A 24912-nucleotide genomic window follows, 5' to 3' on the forward strand; every position below is an offset into this window, starting at 1 on the left:
AGCACATGGACATTAAGGCTATAAGACATGGATTTATGCTCGTAATTCACCTGAAGAAACTGCAAATCCGGGTTCATCTTTGCCAATTGACAAGTCTACCAGATCCCAACATCCAGAGTCAATTAATCCAAATACGAGCAACAGAAATATAAGGAGATGTACAAATACGCAAAACAAAGTGTACAACATAACTAGGAATCTACAACCTTGGGGAAAATAGCACTGCAATCACCAGAACTACAACGCAAAACAGATGATGTAAAACTATTAGCCTACATTATTACAACCTTGGGGAAAAGAGCCTTGCAGCCACCACAAGCAGGGGAATAGAAATCTAGTATAACAAGTTTATCACTGGCATTGAACAGAGTCCACAAGGTCTTGTGAAGATGTCACTTCTTTCATATTTGGTTGCAGTGCAGTGTCCCACCATTTTGGAGTTTTACCAATAAGGCCAGTTGGTATCTGATTCAACTAAACAATACCAGAAGACAAGAGAAGACAATTAGTATTTGTTTATTGATCTTCGCAACAGATCAAATTATGGGGAAAAGGAGGTTTAATCATAAACCAAATGTACTACCAAATATGTTAAAGTTTAGTATCATTTATTTAAAAGCAAAAACCAAAACCTTTATATAAATATTTGATGTTTGTTCATAGGCATGTGAAAAACTAAGCTAAGAACTGTGGAAGGTTAATAAGAGAATGCGTTAATAACCAAGAAACTCAAAATTTTAAACAAAAAAAATCATAAACCAAATTAAGAAGCAACAATATTCATTAATGACGTGCCCTTTCTTTCCCGAAAAAAGAAAGATCCAAGATTTGAAAAAGAACAATAAAGTTAATGAAACCAACCTGTGCTTTAATGGGAACCTGAAGAAACCTTCTCGTGTCCACAGTTTTCCTTTCCAAATAGACCACTCTTTGCCCATTAAAATCACTCCTCAAAGCCATAGATTTCATCTTCAAGGAAGTAAATCTATCTTCTTCAAAACAAATCCCAGGAATTCTCCTAGAATGCAGAGAACCTCCACCATTTTTATTCTTCTGGCTACAGTCACAAGCTGATAAAAGACTTGTTTTCCCCCAAACCTTAGCCATTATTTGATTTTTCTATTTGTTTCCCATCAACAAAACTAAAACCCAGATTGAAAATCGAACCCTGTTCCTTTAACTCCTAAGGAAACTAAAATTAAATATACAAAAAAGAAGAGTCTTTGCTGTGTTTACGTCTGTTTTATTCTTTAGGAATGGTCGCCTTTATCTTTTTATTTAGTAGGCTTTGCCAGATTTTTTTCTTGGTTATTTTTAGCTCCAACGATTGACCTTAACCGTTCATCTATATTGCCTTGAGTTGAATCCAACCATATATGATGTTTTTGTAATTGGAAAAGTGTTGGCGATTTTCTTGCTGGTCTGGAGATGCTTGTAAATTTAATTAGTCAGTCTTTTGACAAGTGGTATTGTACCTAAGATTTTGCAAAATTAAAGGTCAGTTTCGGACATGCCTTCTTTTCTAAAAAACCTTGACCTTTTGTATATTTTCATTTATATAATACAAGTTCGGTTTTGTCATTCAATTAAGTTCACAGATGAATTTGTTGAAACAGAAATTGCAGTACAAGGGGCGAACCATCATCAACAATTATGGTTACACATTACAGTATTAGACACCAAGGTCTCAGGTCGCATTGTTAAAACTGCGATGAACACAGCTTTGGAAAACAAAAAGAAAGTAAGAAAGCAAAGGAAGAAAATGTAGGCTAAAACGAATGCCTTAGCCCTTGACCAGATGGTCTTTTATATAGCCATGCACCTACCTTAACGGGTTACCACTATCAGTTTAACCCAATGGAAAGCTGGCTTAACCTCCTAACTAACCTTAACAGAAACGGTTAGCAATAACAGCAGCTAACAGCTCCAGCTGGCATTACTTAAGTCTCAATATTCACCCCGCTTTTCAACCCCTCCAAGCAAAAACAACTTAATTCTTGTGCAGCTGAAGCCTTTGCAGTGAGACCACATTGAGCTTTTGGCGTAACTCCTGAAACCGAGTTGTAACCAATGGCTTTGTTAACACATTCGCAATTTGACAGTGTGCTGGAACATAATTGACAGTTAGTTGCTTGTCCATCACCTTTTCCCTAACAAAGTGAACATCTAAGTCCACATGCTTAACTTTGGCATGCAAAACTGGATTAGCAGCCATGGCAACAGTGCTAGTATTATCACACCACATAACCGGAGCTTGAGACAACTCGACATTCATATCATCAAGAACAACTTTTACCCAAAGAACCTCAGCCGTTGTATCTGCAAGACTTTGATATTCTGCCTCAGTTGTGGATCGAGATACTGACCTTTGCTTGCGAGAACTCCATGACAGAAAATGACTACCTAGGTAAACACAATACCTAGAAACCGATTGCCTATCATCGGGGTCACTACCCCAATCTGCATATGTAAACGCCTTGACCTGAAGTTGCCCTTGGCCTTTGGCCCTTGGTCAACCAGAACCCATAATCCAACGTACCTTTTAGGTAACGCAAAATGCGTTTAACTCCTACCCAATGAGCTTTACAAGGAGACTGCATAAACTGTGCAACCTTATGAACAACAAAATGCAATATCTAGTCTAGTATGACACACATATAATAGCGCACAAACCGCACTACGATATTGTTGAGCATTCACAGGAGCTCCTGCATTTTTTGAACTCAACTTAGGAGTGACAGGTAAAGGTGTATCCAATGGTTTAGCATGCAAATTAAACTTGTGTAACAACTATTCCACATACTTCTTTTGACTTAAAAAAAATCCAGTTACAGTATGAACAACTTCAATTCCTAAAAAATAGTGAATAAGCCCGAGATCCCTTAATGAGAACTGTCATGAATCTACTTCTTAACCTCTTTAACATGTTTTTCTGAGGAACTTGTTACAAGGATGTCATCAACATACACGACAACATATGTGACATCATTCTTTGAACCATGAATGAATAGAGAGCTATCAGCCCTAGAAGATCGACATACACTATTGAAGTTTATGATACCAATTACAAGGGGCTTGTCTGAGTCCATAGAGGGCTTTTTGAAGCTTGCACACCAGTTTCTCTCCACGGTTCCCAGTCTGTTCGAACCCTTCTGGTTGAGTCATATATACTTCCTCTTGTAGATCTCCATTGAGGACAACATTATTGACATCTACTTAATAGACTTGCCATCCTCGTGAAGCTGCAACAGATATCAACACATTTAATGTGAAGAATCGTACTACAGGACATCTTGGTACTTGAGAGTACCCTTTTGAGACAAGCCTTGCTTTAAATCGATTAACAGAACCATCCGAGTTGTATTTAATACGAAACAGCCACTTACACCCAATGACCTTTCGATCAGCTGGTAAAGGAATTAACTTCCATGTGGTATTATCAGTTAACGCCTTGAATTTCATCTCTACTGTAGCACGCCAATGTTTATGTTGTAAAGCATCTTGCACATTCAAAGGAGTTTCATTAAACACTATGTTATAAACTTTAGGTTTGAAAACTCCTACTTTGCTACGAGTGACCATGTGATGCTTGTTTGTAGTATGCTGAACATCCACACAGTTATTTTCATCAGGTACAGTACTGCTTGGAACACCTTACTCATGAATACTATTGAAACATTTTGGCCATCTCTTAGAGCAGCACCAAAAGGCATAGACTCACTGTGAGTAACTTCTAGTTGAGCAGCAGCCCTAGACACAACTTATGGCTCTACTTTCATTGTGTGTACCCTATCATCATGACCAATACTCACACCAGGTGTGTGAACTAAACCTGCCACAGTATCATTCACCAAGCCAGGTACACTAATTGGATTATTGCACATTGCATCCTTGTGACAAGTCGAGTTGAGTTCATTACAAGGAAAGGTAATAGCCCATTCAGATTGTTTAACACTTTTGTCAGCACCAACATGCCGAAATACACATGGGAATACATTTTCATTAAACATAATGTGTCGAGAAATATACACACGACCTGATTCATCAAGACATTGATATCTATGATACTGTGGTGAGTAGCCAAGAAACACACATGGCTTAGACCTGAAGTCAAACTTGCGTCGATTGAAGGGTCGAAGACATGGAAAGCATTGGCATCCAAAGACTCGAAGAAACTGATAGTCGGGTTTCTTACCATACAATTTCTCAAACAGTGAGATTCCTCCAAACAAGTCTACAGGTAACCTATTGATTAGTAAACTACAGTAAGAACAGTATACGACCAATATTTAAAGGGAACTGCAGACTGAGCAATAAGAGTTAAGGCTGTATCAATGATATGCCAGTGTTTGCGCTCAACTATGTCATTCTGCTTCGAGGTATGTAGACACGTAACTCTGTGTTTTATTCCTACAGCTGCAAGATAATGTTCTTGGCCTCGATACTCACCTCCACCATCAGTTTGTAATGCTACAATATTAGTTTTAAACTGATTTTTAACAAGAGAATGAAACAAGTTAAATGCTTGAGTAATATTTGATTCATTATGCAACAAGTATACCCACACGTTCTTGATGTACATGTCTAAAAACGAAACATAATATTTCCTGCCACCAGACTTAATCGGTACTGGTCCCCAGACATCAGTCTCAATGAGCTCAAACAATTGAGCGTAAACTGTATCAGACTGTACAAAAGGAAGTCTGTGACTTTTTCCTAGTTGACATGAAATGCATATTTCACTATTATTAACATCATTCTAATATGCAATAGCGTAGATAAGATTTTTAATGCAAGTTGTCCCAACCGTCTGTGCCATAGCCAGTAGCTTTTATTGGGCTTAACATTCTCTAATTCAGCAGGAGCAGTAACCTGATGAAGCATGTCATCCATTCAAGTAGTTTTATCAAAGCAATACAACCCATTCTCCAATTTACCTTCCAATTGAATTCGACCAGTTTCTTCATCCTTCACAAAACACTTGTCTGAGTGAAACTTGAGATAGACATTATTATATTGTGTAAGTTTAGAAACAGATAACAAGTTTCTAGTTATTTTTGGAACGCACAGGACGTTCTTAAGCTGTAAATCACATGTGTTGGCAATCAATGGAACATTACTTACATGTGAGATTGGTAAAGTAGAACCATCACCAAGATACACCTTACCTTTACCCGAGTATGTTTGACCCGAGGATGCTCTAGCTTTGTCATAGGTCATATGATGTGTAGCTCCTGAGTCGAGATACTATTTATCACCAGCAGATAGAACTCCTTTATATATGAGAGAATTGATTTGCACAGTGTCAACTGTGGCATCTTCATTAACCACCTCACCACATGCAGCTGTATTTATAACTAGATTATAAGATGACTCATTAGCATCATATTTACACATGTTAGCCTACATCTCATTGGTATCTCTGGATTGCCTCGAAGCTATTCCTTTATAGTTCTCATCAAAGTGATGCCAACACCTATCCACTAGATGACCAATCCTCCCACATAACTGATATTGATGGCGAGGTCTGCCCTTATACTTATTCGTGCTCTGAGTCTTTTCTCGAGTATCATTTGACCTATTACTAGTATAATACCTATTACGAGAACCGAAGTGACAGTGTCAAAGGTATAAGGTTCATGACTTACGGTTATTGTAACATCCTCAATACCGGGTTAGTGACCAAATTGTAAAGTTTCAGAAATTATTGATTAAAGTAGGATAATTTAATAGTTCAATGATTTATTGGAAATATGATGAAGGTTATTTAGTAATTATTGAATGAATTAAAGGGTAAAAGGGTAAATTGACAAGTAAGATTTTTATATTCCTTTTATAAGAAAAAGAACCACGTGGGAAAGGAGAGAATTATCCAGAGTTTTCTTTCTTCTTCCTCCTCCTCACGTATCTCTAAACTCAAAGGTGAGTTTCTTTGTTTATGGATTAATTGTTGATTTTAAGTTTGAGTTTTGATTATTAGATGATAACTAAGCTTAAGGAAAGCTTAAGTTATCTTAAAATCAAAGTATGATGGAGTTAGGAGGGATTAAAGATTTGAGGTTCTTGGGTAAAATCTTGAAATAGAGTTCATAACTAGAGTTGGAAGTTAAATTTGACTTGTCAAGGGTCTAATTAAGAAGTTAAAAGCCATAAAATTGGAATTAAAACATATTGCAAAGTTGGTTTAATTCTTGAGTTACATATGAGGAATAGAATTTTGAAGTTAAAGATGGTTTATATGGATATAAATTAGTTTAAGCATGTGTATATGAGTTGAGAACATGAAAGGGGTTGAAAGATGAAACATTTGAGTTGATTTGAATATATTTTTGGGCTTAAAAATGAATTATGGGCTATGTGCACCGATGCACATTCAATGTGCACCGATGCATCAAGGGTAAATTTCCAGAAATTGTTCAGTGTGTATCGATGCACAGGAAGTGCATCGATGCACCCATTAAAAATGGAATCATCGAATGCAAATAGTGAATCGATGCATAAGGATTGCACGATGCACCCCCTTAAAATAAAAACATCGAAGGTGATTGGTGTATCGATGCATGGGTAGTGCATCGATGCACTTCAAGGGAAATAGAATTATACATTTCTTTTGGTCTAAGAAATGATAGATTAATGTATATCAATTGGATACTAATATGTATCAATGTATGATTATATAGATATCGAGCACGAACAAGTCCCGGAATGATTATCAAGTTATGATTCGATCACAAGAGAGGAAATTATAAAAATGGATTGGAACTTAGTGAGGCCAAAGTGAGTGCGCATTATTTTATATATGATGTTTAATGGGAAATAAGACTTGCGACAAGTCTATTTTCTATAGTATTGTGCATGAAGTATGAACATGAACATGTGTTTGTTATGAGTGTCTGAGTTATATGTTATGGTATGTGTTGACATGTTATTGTATATGTATTTCATGGTTGATGTGAATATATGCTATGTTATGATGATATAAACTATATGATATGATAAGAAATTATATGAATATAGAAGAGAAGTTATGTGATAAGATCTTTGAGATATATAGAAATGGAATATAAGATTACGCGAATACATGATATGGATAAATTAGGTAATAATATGGGAATATGGTAAAAAGCGAGTTTAGAAGAAATGATAGGAATGAAGTAATCAAGTGTAAAGGTTATATAAACAATAAGAATGTGAGTTGGGTAAGTGAATAGTGGTATGAACATTTATGTGAAATAGTAAAATAGAATTATATCATTGAATGAGAATTGAAACAAGATAGATAATATTGACCTATATGATGATATGAGACTTGAACGTATGTGATAATAGGAACATATAAGATGAGTTAGATGGGAAAGATACATATGCTTAAATAAAATTATGATATATGGGTTGTATGATGAAAATTTATGTAGTCATATTAGAAAGTTATAGGTACTATATGAATTGAATTAGGTAAATAGATTATATTAGTATATAAATGAAATAATAGAAGTGACATATGTTTATGAGTATGACAGAGGTGATATGATCTAGGTGACTATCATAGAATGAGGTATAAGTTATATGATGTGAGATAAGTTATTTTATACATATAGGATATAAGCTATTAATCAGGACATATGAGATTATGAGAAGGAGAATATAAATGATGTGAATATAAGTATAGGAAAAATGATATATATATATATATATAGGAAGATGAATTATATGAATACACATTTAGATGATGAAACATGTGAATATATATATATATATATATATATATATATATATGATAAGACATAAAAATAAGATATAAGGAATGTGACAAGAAATGTGAATTAGTATGAAAAGTGGATATGAGCTACGTGATATGTGAAAATGATTTACGTGTTTATATATATATGTGATTCAACTCATGCGACATAATCTACGTGCTATGTGAAAGTGAACTACGTGTTTATGTGAAAATGTGAAATGACATAAATGATGATGCCCATGTTATGTGTCATGAGAGCTAGGGTATAGTTGGCATGCCAAGAGTCGAGGGTCTACGCGGTCCTTCGGAACATATATGTATTCTTTGGAACATGTGTGAGGTCTTTTGAGACACATACTTGATCATTGGCATATGTATATGATTCTTAAGGAATTTTCTACGTGGTCCTTAGGGACAACCTTATATGGAACTTCGGTGCATTTCTACGCGGTACTACGGTGCAATTCTATGTGGCACTTTGGTGCATTTATACGAGCTGTGGTGGCAGCATTAGTGCACAACCTCTATAGACTCACATATCTATAGTTCTCACATGTGTACATGGGCTAATAAAGAAAAAAAAACAAATATATTACATGTGATTTGTATGTTTTTGTTCTATGAATGGTATTATATAATTTATATGATGATATATGGATTGTATGATTAAATGAGGCAAATGTTGGTTAAAATGCTAGGTATAAGAGGATATGTATTAAGTGATATAAACGATAATAATATTGATAATGAAATAAGGCTAATGATGGAAATGATGAGTGATGAATATATGTGTGTATATGTTCTTATATGTAATGATATATTGCATATGTGTTATAGGGATTTGTTACGTGAATAAGGGTATGAGTGATAGTAGTAATTGTTCATGCATGATTACAAGCTATAGTTTATATTTTATGTTTATTACCTCACTAAGTCATAGACTTAGTGTGTGATTGTTTCACACGTAGGTTATCGAAGTGAGAAGAGTAAAGAGAAATGTGGAGCAAGACAGGTCAGTTCTCCTTACCAAAGGTCAGATCAAATAAAGGTGAATAATATGTATTTTAATACATAAAGTTCTAGCTGACATGTATACAAAATAATATATTGTATAAGCTCTGAATAGTTCGGTAAAAGTTTTGAATAAGTTATATGTAATAATAAATTTTAAATTACTCACTATTTTATACAAGTAAAGGTTTTGAAAAGTCAATGTGACACTTCGGACTCAGATCCGGGTCGGATACAGGTTGGGGTTGTTACAGTTATGGCAGCAACAAATGGCTCAAAATAAACAGGGAGCCCATTAAACAGTGTAGCAATCTGATCAATCTCAAAGACCGGACTTCCACTCGTCGTAAGTAAATCACAAATCTCCTTGATTTTTGTGGAAAACTCACGTACTGACAAGTCTCCTTTCTTAAGTGTAGACATCATTTTTTTTATTTAAATTTTATTATTATTATTAAATTTATTATTACTAAATATTATTATTATTATTAATATATATATATATATATATATATATTTTACAAGCCCAAAACCCGAAGCCCGTTTACAATTCCAATCAGAAATGGCCTAACAGAAACCCTAAACCAATTAGGGTTTCATTCTTCTCAGCCAGCCGCCAATGATCTCAGCCGTTGGATCTGAGAGATCCAACGGTCCACAGATGGTTCCAGCAAAGGAAACCCTAGGGTTTCCTAACCCTAGGTTATCATCCGCCGTTTCCAGAAGCCCCGCGCGGCGCCGCCTCATGTTTCCAGAAGAGCCCAGCTGCCATCTCCAGGTGTTCCACCCCGCTGTAGCCACGACATCACCGCCTCTTCGAAGACTCTAGAAACACCACGCCGGCCGTCCACGTCGCATCTATGGGGTGATTCACCACATAGTTTGGTGACTCACCAGAACTCATCTGGAACCGGTACAACGAGAGCCTCGGTGGTGGCTATAAAAGCCACCCCACCTGCAAGAAAGAGAGGCCCACGACAGAAAAAAGAAAAGAAGAAAAAAAAGAACAGAGAGGAAGGAACCGAAGAGAGACACAAATACAACCCAGCAACAACCAAAACCACAAAAAAAATTAGAAACCAAGAAAGAAGGGAAAGCTTACCGAGGAAGCCACCGGTGATCGAAGACGCTACGGGCCGACCAAACTATTCGAAATACCTGAAGGTATTTCTTCAGATCTACTCCGATCGGGAGTTTTTTAGGGGAAACTAACGCCGGATTCGGCCTAATAGGGTTTAGGAGGTTATTTGGGGGTATTTAGGAAAAATCCGGCCACCGCGTGTGGTGGCCGGCGGTGGTTGCCGACGCCGGAGTGCGACTGCCGGCCGGGGCTCTCTCTCAGCTTTAGAGAGAAGCGAGAGAGAATTTAAACTCTCTCATTTTAGAGAGAGAGAAGAAAAGAGAGAAATGAGCTGCTGGCCCGACGGGCCAGCTGTAACCGGATTTAAATACCCCTCCCCGAACGACGTCGTTTTGGGGAGGGGTCTGTTTGTAATTTATTAAAAGTTAATGCCCGCCCGCAGTCCAGTATTTTTACAAATTTATATTTTAGTCACTAAATTAAATTTTAGATTATTTTAATTCGGTTTAGTAATTTTATATATATTTATTTTAGTCCTTAACTGAAATTATATATATTTTAGGTAAATAACCGATTTAGCCCTTGTAATTTTATTAATTAATATTTCAATCTTATCCAGTATGTTTTAATTTGTTTTAATCTAATATCCGAATTTTATATAATTTTATTTTAGTCACTAAATTAATAAAATAAGAAAATAGCATGTTTAATCCCTATAATTTTAATTAATTATGAATTAGGCTTTTAATTTTAATTTTACTATAATTTAGTCACTAATTTTAAATGTTTTCATTTATTTTACTGCTTTTAAATATATCGTTCTAATTGTATTTTTATTGTTTTAATTTTTTATATATTTAAATATTTTTATTATTATATAGTAATAAATATATATAATAAATAATAATTTATATTTTTTTTAATAAATTACTTTAATATTCAATATCGAAGAAAAGGGCAGTCTTAATACAACTGGATGTCCTATTCTGGTATTTTAAAATTAAATATTATAAAAATTATTATTTAATTTTATTTAAATTAATATTTATTAATATCAAAGAAAAGAGCTGTCTTAAGGCACCTAGAAGTCATTTTCCGATATTTTTAAATAAATAAATATTTTTATATAATTTTGAAATAATAAGATTATAAATTAAATATATTTTGAATTTTTTAAATTTTAATAATAGAGACAATTTATAATTAAAAAGTACCAATTTTGGGCGTTGTAGGGGTGCTAATCCTTCCCTAAACGTAACCGACCACGAATCCCTTTTTATTATTAAAAAGAACAAATTTTTGGTTATAAACGCAGATCAGTTCATTTTTTTTAATTGATGTTTTCTTAAAACTCTTTTTTTTTTAAAAAATAATAATAATTTTTAGGTATTCGACCTACCTGACCCAAAAGGCCGATGGCGACTCCCAAATTATTTTCAAAAACCATTTATTCACATCACTTTTCCCGCCAAATAAAAAAAAATTTCGTGCCCGGACGAAAACCGGTTACGACAGCTTGGCGACTCCGCTGGGGACTGGTCAAACTTTTAAAATCAATTATAAATTGTCTCTATTAATTATAAATTAAAAAAATTCATATATTTATAATTCTTTCTTTTCAAATTTTTTATATACTTATTATTTTCATAGTATTTATATATTTTCTTATTAATATTTCGTTATTTGCAAGTATTTTATTATTTACTTTTCTGTCAGAGGTTTGAACATTTCTCCTCACACACAACACTTGCATAACATAAAGCTCTATAATTGAGTTTGTCCCTTTTAAGTGGAAGTGAAAGCGACGTCTTCGTGAGAATTTATTCTCCGTGTCAGACCTAGTAAGTAACTTTCGGGGTTCATATGCTCTATGTCTTCGTGAGAATTTATTCTCCGTGTCAGGTATAGAGAAATGTGTCCCCTCGAATTGAACTCGATCCGTTTAAGTCTGTAATGGACTAGGATTGATGGTTGACAGCCCAAGGGGGCATCAACAAGGACAATTCGAGTACCTTTACTCCTAGAACTGAAACTCTGCATATAATAAACCCTAGAAATTCACCTAATCTAAGACAGTACTGAACCTCTGTTCATAGGTGTACACAAAGGAGAAATAAGCTATAGCTTTTAATTTATTTAATTTATTATTTTTTTCTCCCTGAATAAATGCATGTGAACTAGAAATCATGCGGTTAGGTTAATTTTTCCAAACAAAGCATGGAATTAGAAAGCATGAGGTTAGGATTTATTATATACCATGATAAATAAAATTTTTCTTTCAAATTAGTTGGTATTAACCATTTTATTTTTTCTTATTTTCCCATGTATGTTATTTTTGCTCTAATTTGTTTAAATTATTTTCTTTTGTTTGCATTGCATGATCATGAACAAAAGGTGTTAACTGAAAAGACTGTTCATCAAATTAGAAAGAAATCATAAATGGACAAAAAGTTCTATGATCAAACAAAATATGATGCGGCCAAGAAAAGACATCCTGAGGGAACTCTGAAGATAGAAAAGAGCTATGCACCCAAAGATCGTATGCCCATTGAAGAGCAAGAGGAGATACGAGAAATAAGAGAGCAGATGTCCAAGATGATGGATAGAATATCTGGTTTGGCCAAAAGAAAAGAGATTCCTACACAGAAAGAGAGAAAGCTTAATGAACATAATCCTGCAATCTCAAATATGCAAGGGACTTCAATTCTTAATCAATTTGAGAAATTACCAACAATCATTATTCGTATTCACAAATCGTCTGAAGATACCAAAGAAATGGTGACCACTGTAAAAGCTCTCAGAGATGAAAAGAAATCATGTAATATGAAATTATCGAAGTTTAGTCGGCTTCTGACATCTAAAATTCAGGATCAATCCAAGACAAAAGGCGGTTCTCATTTTGATGCTATCCCTATATCGTATAAAGAATTATATGATAAGCTACTTGAAGCACAAGAAGTGGCCCCGTACTACATAAAACCATTCCAACCCCCGTATCCGAAGTGGTATGACATCAACGCTTATTGTGAATATCATACCGGAGCTCAAGGACATACCATTGAGAATTGCCTTGCTTTCAAACGTCGAGTTCAAAGTCTTTTGGATCAGGGAATCTTGCAGTTTATGTTAAATGATCAACCTAGTTTGGTAACTGAGGATCCTTCCAGATCAACACCAAATGTATTCAAAGGTAAGAGCATCAGTAGGGGCATCCAAAAGGAAGAAGATTTGCTTCGATTCGAAGTTCAAATACGTCATTTGAAGGATCAAAACAAGGAATTGAGCACCAAAATGGAAAACATGCAGGAAGATTTCCAGAAGGTCAGTCAAGCCTTTCAAAATGTTGGCATAGGAAACACCCCAGAAGAGTGGATCACGGGGGTCACCAAACTGAAAAAGAATTGTAACATACATAAAGGTCAAGCCAAGAAGTTTTGTCATGATTCAAGAGTTGCAGAAGAAAGACGCAATACAACTGCCATTGAATTGGGAAAATGTCAAGCCAAAAATCAAATTTTGAATAGTGTTATGACCAACATGGAAGCATCATATCAGATCTATCAGCATGAGATTGATACTGAATTAAAAGCCACTATTGACAAGAACAAGACATTAAAGAAATGCTTAGATGATTATGGGAATCTTGTACGACAACTTCTTGAACATAAAGATTCTCTCACAAGAAAAAATGAGCAACATTGTTCACAACTCCCAGAATTGACACGGAAGATGAAGGAAAAGGACAATATCATGAAGGAAGCTGCTGTTCAAGCAAACAATGTGGCTCATAAGCTGGTGGACTTAGCTGGCTTCACGAGAGAATTAAAGCAGATGGATAATTCCACCCCTGAGTATGAGTGGAAGTTAGTTTGGCTTTTAATTGAAATAGAGAAATTAGGAGTGAAAGCTATTCCCTACATGTAAGAGTTTTGTTTAATGTACTGAAACTTTTGTGTTCAATGAAATCTGTTTTAAGATGATCACTCTTGAGTAAACACCTTTTCATACATGCATTTTCATTTTGCATCTTTGCATTTTTCATTTTGCATTCATACTTTTATGTTTGCCTTTGAATTGCACATTTTGCATTCTTATTTTTCCATTTATGCATTTTTCACATTTTTATTTAAGTACTGTTATGTACTTTAATTATAAAAACATGTAAATAATTCTTGAAAGGTTCTGTAACAGTAAAAACCAAGACCATTCATTCATATTACTTTACTATCATCATGAAAACAATGGAGCAATCCTATGAGGGACTACAAGATCAGTGGCTAGAACAATTGACAAGGTTACCTCAGGATATAAGAAAAGAAACATCAGATTCAGTACCAGATGGATCAGATCAAATTATTTAGGGAATGGAATCTGATAAAGAAAAGATAACTGCTAAAGAGAAATCGTGCTATCAGATTGAAGAGTCGAGACAGATAATATACCCTAGGGCATCCCACTTGAACCCAAAGAATAGCCTCATTAATTATTCACAATATGAGGAGAAAGTCAAGAGGACAGAGAAAGCAATCAGAAACATGAAAGATGTTAGTGCCCACCATAAAGAATTAGAAGCAAGAAAGCTCAGCTTAGTTCCAGATTTAATTATTCCCCATGAATTCAAAATGCCTGATTTTGAGAAATATGATGGCACCAGTTGTCCCTTAATCCATTTGAGAATGTTTTGCAGAAAAATGGAAGGATATTTGAGTTCTGATGATCTATTAATTCACTCTTTCCATGATAGTCTTGTTGGCCCAACAGTAGTCTGGTACAATCAGTTGACCCAAGAACAGATCAAGATATGGGTAGATCTAGCTGATGCATTTTTGAGACAATATCGGTATGTTAAAGGCTTAGCTCCAACACGTATGGATCTTCGAAGAGTAAAGAAGAAAACCAATGAAAGATTTCAAGAATATGCCCTAAGATGGAGAGGAGTGGCAGCACAAGTTCAACCTCCCATGTTAGAAGAAGAGATATCACGTATGTTTCGTAATTCCCTTCCCGCTCCTTTCTGCGAGTTGATGCAGGCAAATCCGACAAAGGAATTCGAGAATCTTGTGACAACTGGAGATTTAATTGAGAATGTAATCATTGAAGAAAATTCAAAAGTCACATCCAGGAGCCCAACTGATCAGAAAACAAAAGCTGATGATATAAATGTATGTCGCATCCAGAATCCCCGCAACTGCAAAAGAAAAAGAGCAAGTAACTGTTCGGATCGACCAAAGAAAGTCATGCGATCAAGAAAAACTTTGGAAGTGAACCAAACTTCCATTCTAGACTTGTATCCCCATTTGGTTAAAGGTCAATACATCACACCAAGACCAACTAAAGTGACACCAAACCCTTCTGCTCATAGCTATGATCAAGATAGAGTTTGTAATTTTCACTTGGGGGTATTTGGGCATTCTACAGGCAATTGTAGGCCACTGTTAAAAGAAATTGAGATGCTTGTTGACAAAGGGGTTTTGACACAAGAAATGATCAAGAAATGGGGGGCAAATAAGGATGAGAATCCTGATCCTATTACATACCCAACATTAGAGAAGTAATGAAGCATAATAGATAAAGAAGTGTTACCTACCACTATAGTACTTTTCTATTTTTAGCATCTTGTTTGAACTTGTTTTTTTCCTTTCTCCGCTTTTTGTGCAATAAATAAATTTGTGTTGCATTGAATCAATTTTGTAAGCTTCCAGTTCTTTGAATATCAACTGGATTAAAAATTATTCATGATTAGAGTTGTAATCTTTGACAAAATATCAAGATTGAAAATCAGAAAAACAAGGACCCTTGACCTTACCCCAGAAGAAATACACCCAAATACTATCCTATTACAAATATGAGATAGCCTACTCCTATTGAAAGAAATTACAAAAAAAAACTTGGTATTTATATATAGGAGCGTACAACATGGGGCATCATTGGTGTATTACATTACAAAACCGACTAGAGTATTTTTCTATTGATGACGTTTGATGATGAACATAATTTTTACAAATAGGTAAATCTAGTTTAAGTTAGTTGCTTGGGAATTAAATTCTAACGAAGAGATTTTCTGAATTCCACCAAAACACCTAGACTATAACAGGTTCTTCTTAACAAGCTTAAGAAATTGGATTTAAATACTCATGTTATATTATTATACAATAAAGCTTGAGTTGTGGCTCTAGAGCAATTGGTTAATCACCCTGGCTTTATGGATAATAGTCAGCTAACCCATTATATTATTATATGCAATAAAACTGTCCCTCTAGAGCAATTGGTTAATCGCCCCGGCTTTATGGATAAGTTTCAATTAGCCTGATAAAGGTGATTATATTATTATATACAATAAAGCTGAATTCAGCTAGCCAAAATGGCAAATGTGTTAACAAATGGACTAAGGGAGTTACGAAACACCTGTTATAGTCAACTTCACACAAGCACTCAGAAATTTCATTTTTAGACCGATATTTTCGCACTACTTTGATTAGATGAGTCTAAATGAAAAATTCCAGAGAATTGAAATGGAAGAACTCTAGAAAGTCTAGTAATTGACAATCCTAGTTGCGTCATTTTGTACGCATCCGGTTAAAATACCAAGTCCTTAAAGTGAGGCATGTGACAAAGTTCACAAAAAGAGAGAGGAGTGACATCTTAAATAGATGTAACCATAGAAAATAGGAAATCCATCCTGAAACCAACCCAAATTTTGATACTTGTCAAAGAGCTATAATTCTCAAACATTAAAGAATTGTTGATTATTTTGATATTCTTTGAATTCATGTTTATGATTTGATTTTATTGTGAACCTATAATAGGCAACACTTTGCAAAATTCTTTCATATTTCAATAAAGAAAGGAGAAAAAACATTTTCAAACAGGACAGTCTCAAATGAGAAAGGTCTTTGAAGCAATTGTTGCTTATTCTACCTTTGTTGTAGAAGAAGAATGAACGAAGCCAGAAGAATGAAGCGCTTCACATTTTTGAAGGCAAGTGGTCCAAGAAGCCAGAAAGTCAGAGAATTGAACTTGTGACACTCTCCTATGACATTAGCAATTCATCAAGAAAGATTATCGTTTATCTCATGCTGAGGGCGATAAGCATCACCAGACAAATTATTTTCCCCAACCATCAATTCATGTTCTCTAGAAGATTACATCATAAAGCCATGAGCAAGTCACTACCTGCACTCTGGTTATACCGTGATGCTGGCTCAAATCTTGATACATTATTGCTACTTCTTCTATGCTGATCATTTTCTTTGTCAAGATGATATTCATTATGTCCTTCAGAAGATTGCTGAATTTGAATTTGAGGACTTATGGCACAGAATAAGACATTGGAACAGAATCTACCCTTATAGGCCTTTTATATAGGGTAACATTGGTTACAGGATTCCAAAAGTTGAAGATGACAAATTTTACTGTCCACTAAACCGTTCCATAATTCGAAAAAAGTGGGATATATTGAGGCAGCAGAAGAGAGTTTGTTGTAGCAATCATTGCAAGTAAATGCACCAACAAAAATCTTCAAGCCCCTCACAATGATGTTTATTTCTTCCAGTAAGGTTGTTACGCTGGATGCCACTTACAACAAGGTCGAATTCGACAAAACTACTCATCAATTGCTCCAACCGATCATCATTCAGTTCTTGCACATCTATTTTCAAAAGTATGCCAAGACAGTAAAAGGCAACTTCTGCATCATTGATCACAGAGAAAAGAGACAGGACATTGATACCATCATGGAACATGTCTCTATACAGATCCTTGTGTAGGGTTTTTAGGGAAACCTAGAAGCATTTCCACCTCATCAGATTCAAGTGGAACAATTTTATTCTTTTTAACCCATACCAGATTCCATTTTCAGCACTCATCAAGAACATACTTCTGGACACTCGAAGGTGGCTCATTGTCATAAGCTTCAAGAGCCTTATAGATCCTTTCTGTCAATTTGGCACTTCCTGTACATGTTTATAAACAGTTCAACTTTATTCTTGGATCCCAGGAAGGCCATCATTTCTTTGTCAATGGAAAAGCATCAGCACATGGAGGAAGCAGAATAAGAGAAAACCTGTTCTCAATTGGCAGAATTATGAATATAGCCCTTTTCAGTGTAGTAGCATGAAAATGCTTCGAATCTACAAATTCTGGCTCTACATCGCATAAGTACTGTGATATTCCAGTCCAAACATTAACTGGAGCAAGTGCCATGTGCTCATAGTAGAAATAAGAAGACTCAATAGCATCTTCTGGAAGTGTTCTTTGAGTTATCTGATCTGGTTTGGTATGAACCCCAAAAACCAATCATTGGATTTTAAAGATGAATTTGCTCATAGTAGAAATAAGGAGACCCAATAGCATCTTCTGGAAGTGTTCTTTGAGTTATCTGATCTGATTCGGTAGGAACCCCAGAACCGATCATTGGAATTGAAAGATGAACTGCATGATCATCTTCATTAAGAAGCTTCTTTTCAAGCTTCCTCTGCTTCTTCCTTTTCCACAAATCATAGCCCAAGTTTCGCCTTTGCTTATAATTGGGATCATTGCATAATGGCTTCCTATCTTCTACCATAAGAAGTGCATCAGTAACCTTAGCCATTTGATCAGCACATATAAAATCTGTCAATTCTGCAATTGATGAATCTGAACCACATCTCTCCATGGTTATTGAAGCCTCAACCTCTGAAAATCCCATTTTTGTCAAGTATAGCAGTTTACTCTCCTCATCAGAATCATAATTCATGATTTCCTCGATATCAGAAGAACTATCAATATCTGTGAAATCATCCTGAAAGATCGCTTCATAATCAGATGAGTTGTTATCAGGATCAACATGTTGCATGGGTGCGGATTTTTGATGAGCTTATACCATTGTATATGTAGTCTTGCCATTGCATCAGATTACTGTTTGCATAAATTGGTTTCTCTCCCACAGAAAAGTATATTTCAGAGATGGCCTTCACTGAAAGATGATAAGCCACTGTGTCAGCCTGGAACGGATTACCAAGCTATTTTTACTACTCTGTCTGACTAAATCCCTCCAGATACAGAAAATGGTCACCTCATTCAGAAGACACATATCTCAGACGTTTCTATCAGAATGATTGAGTACTTCTTAAGTTTGTGACAATATCAACAGAGAATTTCTCCAGTTACTTGACAATATTATTGTTTAGTGACACCAGAATGAGAGTATTCAGGATAAACATATTTGGAGCATGAATAAAGCCACAAGTATCCACCACAGTGTATTGTCAAAATTGAACCTTGTAGGGATCATGATATTCAAGTCAAACAGACTTCGAGAGTAAACCAGAAATAGAAAATTGAGGCATCTAGAAAGCCCAATTTAGACAGATCTAGAGGGACATATTGAAGGCCAATTTCAACCAGAAATAGAATATTGGGGCATTTTGAAGGCTCACAACAATATGAATATTTGGGTATTTTTGGAGGCTCATATCAACAAGAAGTAATGTTGAGCACACTTTTAACATCTGTATCAGCAAATGTTGGGGCATTTTAAAGGTTCCTTCAGACAGATCCATGTGGGCATTTTGAAGGCTCAGATTAACGAGAAGCAAATATCGGGGCATGCTGAAAGCCCATTTCAATCAGAATTAGGACTGTTGATGCATTTTTGAACGATCGTATCAGCAATTTTTGGGGCATGCTGATGGCCCACATCATCATGTGTCAAGATCATTGACTTGAACAGATATTTCCAATGAGACAGAAAGGTATGAAGAATGAAAATGGTGAAACAATGACAATGAAGCTGACTATACATAATTGCTTCGTTCATCAGGCAGTTACATTATGATCATGTTGTTGAAAAAATATCTACTCAGCAAATATGTTTTCAAATACCCAATCTTCTTAACCATGTGTCACATGATAGAGTGTTCCTTGTTAAGCTACATCACAATTGCATGAATAAAGATGGTCCCTTTGTAGACCATTCAATCCAAGGATCAGTTCCTCGAGACCTCGAAATCTGAATTTGGCCTTTTGTGTGTCGGTGATAATTGAAAATATTTCTTTGAGATTCATGTCAGTTAGTTTCAACCATACTGTTGAGGTTACGAAGCTGTTTTTCACATCAGTTTTGTTTACTTGATGACATTGAAGAGAGAAGCTCATGTATATTGCTCTTTCCCGATGTTACTGAAGTTATCATTGCCAGCCAGGTTGAATTGAATTTTTGGGGTTTATCATGTGCGTTTCATCCCCAACAGCAAGAAATCCATGAATATCTTTTTGTATATAGATCCTATAGCTGAAGTGTTTCTACTTTCTACAATGCTCATTACAGAAGAAAATGTGATCGGTATTACATTTGCCTTTGCCCGAGATGATATCAAGAGTAATTAGTGTCTTCTATTCAATTCGACACCAGCATATATTGTGAATTTGACCAACTTTTTGCTCATACCAACATATCACTTGTATCCCTATTGAGTTTTGTTCTCAAATGGTCTTGTGACATCATACAAAAGCTTTGAACGCTAGGCAAAGAGCTTCAATGATTGAGAAATCTTGGCAGAAGCCATAGAAAAGGATGAATGTGTTGTCAAATTCTTCCTTGACCAATAATCCGAGCAGAAACCACAGGAAAAGATGAATGTATTGTCAAATGTTTTACGAACCAATGATTATGGTGCTGAACCAATGTTGCAATCATATGGTTTTCATTCAAGATGAAGTTTGTCTTCTTCAACCCCAAGATTAGAAGTAAGATATAATGAAGATTTCTTTCCAAGGAGAGCTGAAATTTTAAACAAGAAACTAATAGGGTCAACTAAGGTTGAACTACAGGTTGTTGTTAAGCATCTCGACATGATATTGGTCCAAGTTACCTTATTCGAGATCTGATTATATGTGGAGACATGAAAGAAATTGGAATAAATCTTCCTTGTGATGTTTCAAGAGTTAAATTAGAACAGACTCTACTCTCCTAATTAATCCCTGCTGAGTCAGGCATATCTACATCTACACTCTTCAAAGATGATAGATTCTCTTTTTAAAGATGATAGATTCTCTTTTCAAAAATGAAAGCTTTATGGGATTTACACACAAGTCCAAGCAAATAAAGTTAGTTTAATCCAAGACAAAATGGGGCATCAGGGTCATAATTTTGACTACAGCAAGAGTTCCACAAATGAAACATTTCTTCTGAGACTTTCATGAAGCAAAGAAGATGCCAAGATACAAGTTGATCAGAAGATTCTGCAGAAATGCAAGCTTGATAGCATAAGTTTCTACACTAATATCCAGAGATAACCCTGGCAATAAATGATGAAGTAAATGAAGATCAAGTTCACCACTTTGAAGTCAAACGAAGATTGCATCAACATTCATGCATTCATAAGAATATCATTTACACAAAAGATAATGCATTACATTGATACATCTAAGTGCATTCAATCTTTTCTAAAATGAAATTGTTGAAAATTAAGAAAACGATTTCCTTAGTTTTTTACTTAGTAAACTATTTCCCACATCTGTAAGTCCTTTAGTGCATGATGTTTCCAAAAAGCCTTCGGGATCTTTTTGATGTTTTCAAAGCCTTAGGGTCATCTGTAAGCCCTTCAGTGCATGATGTTTCCAAAAAGCCTTCGGGAGCTTTTTGATGTTTTCAAAGCCTTAGGGTCATCTGTAAGTCCTTCAGTGCATGATGTTTCCAAAAAGCCTTCGGGATCTTTTTGATGTTTTCAAAGCCTTAGGGTCATCTGTAAGCCCTTCAGTGCATGATGTTTCCAAAAAGCCTTCGGGAGCTTTTTGATGTTTTCAAAGCCTTAGGGTCATCTGTAAGTCCTTCAGTGCATGATGTTTCCAAAAAGCCTTCGGGATCTTTTTGATGTTTTCAAAGCCTTAGGGTCATCTGTAAGCCCTTCAGTGCATGATGTTTCCAAAAAGCCTTCGGGATCTTTTTTATGATTTCAAAGCCTTAGGGTCATCTGTAAGCCCTTCAGTGCATGATGTTTCCAAAAAGCCTTCGGGAGCTTTTTGATGTTTTCAAAGCCTTAGGGTCATCTGTAAGTCCTTCAGTGCATGATGTTTCCAAAAAGCCTTCGGGATCTTTTTGATGTTTTCAAAGCCTTAGGGTCATCTGTAAGCCCTTCAGTGCATGATGTTTCCAAAAAGCCTTCGGGAGCTTTTTGATGTTTTCAAAGCCTTAGGGTCATCTGTAAGTCCTTCAGTGCATGATGTTTCCAAAAAGCCTTCGGGATCTTTTTGATGTTTTCAAAGCCTTAGGGTCATCTGTAAGTCCTTCAGTGCATGATGTTTCCAAAAAGCCTTCGGGAGCTTTTTGATGTTTTCAAAGCCTTAGGGTCATCTGTAAGTCCTTCAGTGCATGATGTTTCCAAAAAGCCTTCGGGATCTTTTTGATGTTTTCAAAGCCTTAGGGTCATCTGTAAGTCCTTCAGTGCATGATGTTTCCAAAAAGCCTTCGGGATCTTTTTGATGTTTTCAAAGCCTTAGGGTCATCTGTAAGCCCTTCAGTGCACGATGTTTCCAAAAAGCCTTCGGGAGCTTTTTGATGTTTTCAAAGCCTTAGGGTCATCTGTAAGTCCTTCAGTGCATGATGTTTCCAAAAAGCCTTCGGGATCTTTTTGATGTTTTCAAAGCCTTAGGGTCATCTGTAAGCCCTTCAGTGCATGATGTTTCCAAAAAGCCTTCGGGAGCTTTTTGATGTTTTCAAAGCCTTAGGGTCATCTGTAAGTCCTTCAGTGCATGATGTTTCCAAAAAGCCTTCGGGATCTTTTTGATGTTTTCAAAGCCTTAGGGTCATCTGTAAGTCCTTCAGTGCATGATGTTTCCAAAAAGCCTTCGGGATCTTTTTGATGTTTTCAAAGCCTTAGGGTCATCTGTAAGTCCTTCAGTGCATGATGTTTCCAAAAAGCCTTCGGGATCTTTTTGATGTTTTCAAAGCCTTAGGGTCATCTGTAAGTCCTTCAGTGCATGATGTTTCCAAAAAGCCTTCGGGAGCTTTTTGATGTTTTCAAAGCCTTCAGGTCATCTGTAAGCCCTTCAGTGCATGATGTTTTCAAACATTTCCATCCTGCTCAAAAGAAGCCAAATGAAAAAATTATTGTCTTTTTCGTCTTTGCTCTATTCTTGTTAACACAAGGATGAGCAAAGAGGGGCAGCTGTAGACATCATTTTTTTTATTATTTAAATTTTATTATTATTATTAAATTTATTATTACTAAATATTATTATTATTATTATTATTATTAATATATATATATATATTTTACAAGCCCAAAACCCGAAGCCCGTTTACAATTCCAATCAGAAATGGCCTAACAGAAACCCTAAACCAATTAGGGTTTCATTCTTCTCAGCCAGCCGCCAATGATCTCAGCCGTTGGATCTGAGAGATCCAACGGTCCACAGATGGTTCCAGCAAAGGAAACCTAACCCTAGGTTATCATCCGCCGTTTCCAGAAGCCCCGCGCGGCGTCGCCTCATGTTTCCAGAAGAGCCCAGCTGCCACCTCCAGGTGTTCCACCCCGCTGTAGCCACGACATCACCGCCTCTTCGAAGACTCTAGAAACACCACGCCGGCCGTCCACGTCGCATCTATGGGGTGATTCACCACATAGTTTGGTGACTCACCAGAACTCATCTGGAACCGGTACAACGAGAGCCTCGGTGGTGGCTATAAAAGCCACCCCACCTGCAAGAAAGAGAGGCCCACGACAGAAAAAAGAAAAGAAGAAAAAAAAGAACAGAGAGGAAGGAACCGAAGAGAGACACAAATACAACCCAGCAACAACCAAAACCACAAAAAAAATTAGAAACCAAGAAAGAAGGGAAAGCTTACCGAGGAAGCCACCGGTGATCGAAGACGCTACGGGCCGACCAAACTATTCGAAATACCCGAAGGTATTTCTTCAGATCTACTCCGATCGGGAGTTTTTTAGGGGAAACTAACGTCGGATTTAGCCTAATAGGGTTTAGGAGGTTAATTGGGGGTATTTAGGAAAAATTCGGCCACCGCATGTGGTGGCCGACGGTGGTTGCCGACGCCGGAGTGCGACTGCCGGCCGGGGCTCTCTCTCAGCTTTAGAGAGAAGCGAGAGAGAATTTAAACTCTCTCATTTTAGAGAGAGAGAAGAAAATAGAGAAATGAGCTGCTGGCCCGACGGGCCAGCTGTAACCGGATTTAAATACCCCTCCCCGAACGACGTCGTTTTGGGGAGGGGTCTGTTTGTAATTTATTAAAAGTTAAAGCCCGCCCGCAGTCCAGTATTTTTACAAATTTATATTTTAGTCACTAAATTAAATTTTAGATTATTTTAATTCGGTTTAGTAATTTTATATATATGTATTTTAGTCCTTAACTGAAATTATATATATTTTAGGTAAATAACCGATTTAGCCCTTGTAATTTTATTAATTAATATTTCAATCTTATCCAGTATGTTTTAATTTGTTTTAATCTAATATCTGAATTTTATATAATTTTACTTTAGTCACTAAATTAATAAAATAAGAAAATAGCATGTTTAATCCCTATAATTTTGATTAATTATGAATTAGGCTTTTAATTTTAATTTTACTATAATTTAGTCACTAATTTTAAATTTTTTCATTTATTTTACTGCTTTTAAATATATCGTTCTAATTGTATTTTTATTATTTTAATTGTTTATATATTTAAATATTTTTATTATTATATAGTCATAAATATATATAATAAATAATAATTTATATATTTTTTTAATAAATTACTTTAATATTCAATATCGAAGAAAATGGCAGTCTTAATACAACTGGATGTCCTATTCTGGTATTTTAAAATTAAATATTATAAAAAATATTATTTAATTTTATTTAAATTAATATTTATTAATATCAAAGAAAAGAGCTGTCTTAAGGCACCTAGAAGTCCTTTTCCGATATTTTTAAATAAATAAATATTTTTATATAATTTTGAAATAATAAGATTATAAATTAAATATATTTTGAATTTTTTAAATTTTAATAAGAGAGACAATTTATAATTAAAAAGTACCAATTTTGGGCGTTGTAGGGGTGCTAATCCTTCCCTAAACGTAACCGACCACGAATCCCT

At 35.4% G+C, this 24912-nt stretch overlaps 1 pseudogene; it reads right to left on the reverse strand.

Moving 5' to 3' along the window:
* Window positions 1–5: 5 nt before the first annotated feature.
* LOC120198922 lies at window positions 6–1222 on the reverse strand (annotated as a pseudogene).
* Between the last annotated feature and the right edge of the window lie 23690 nt (window positions 1223–24912).

This window comes from Hibiscus syriacus, unplaced genomic scaffold (assembly GCF_006381635.1).
Source record: "Hibiscus syriacus cultivar Baekdansim isolate YM2019G1 unplaced genomic scaffold, ASM638163v2 tig00005032_pilon, whole genome shotgun sequence".
Taxonomy (NCBI): Eukaryota; Viridiplantae; Streptophyta; class Magnoliopsida; order Malvales; family Malvaceae; genus Hibiscus; species Hibiscus syriacus.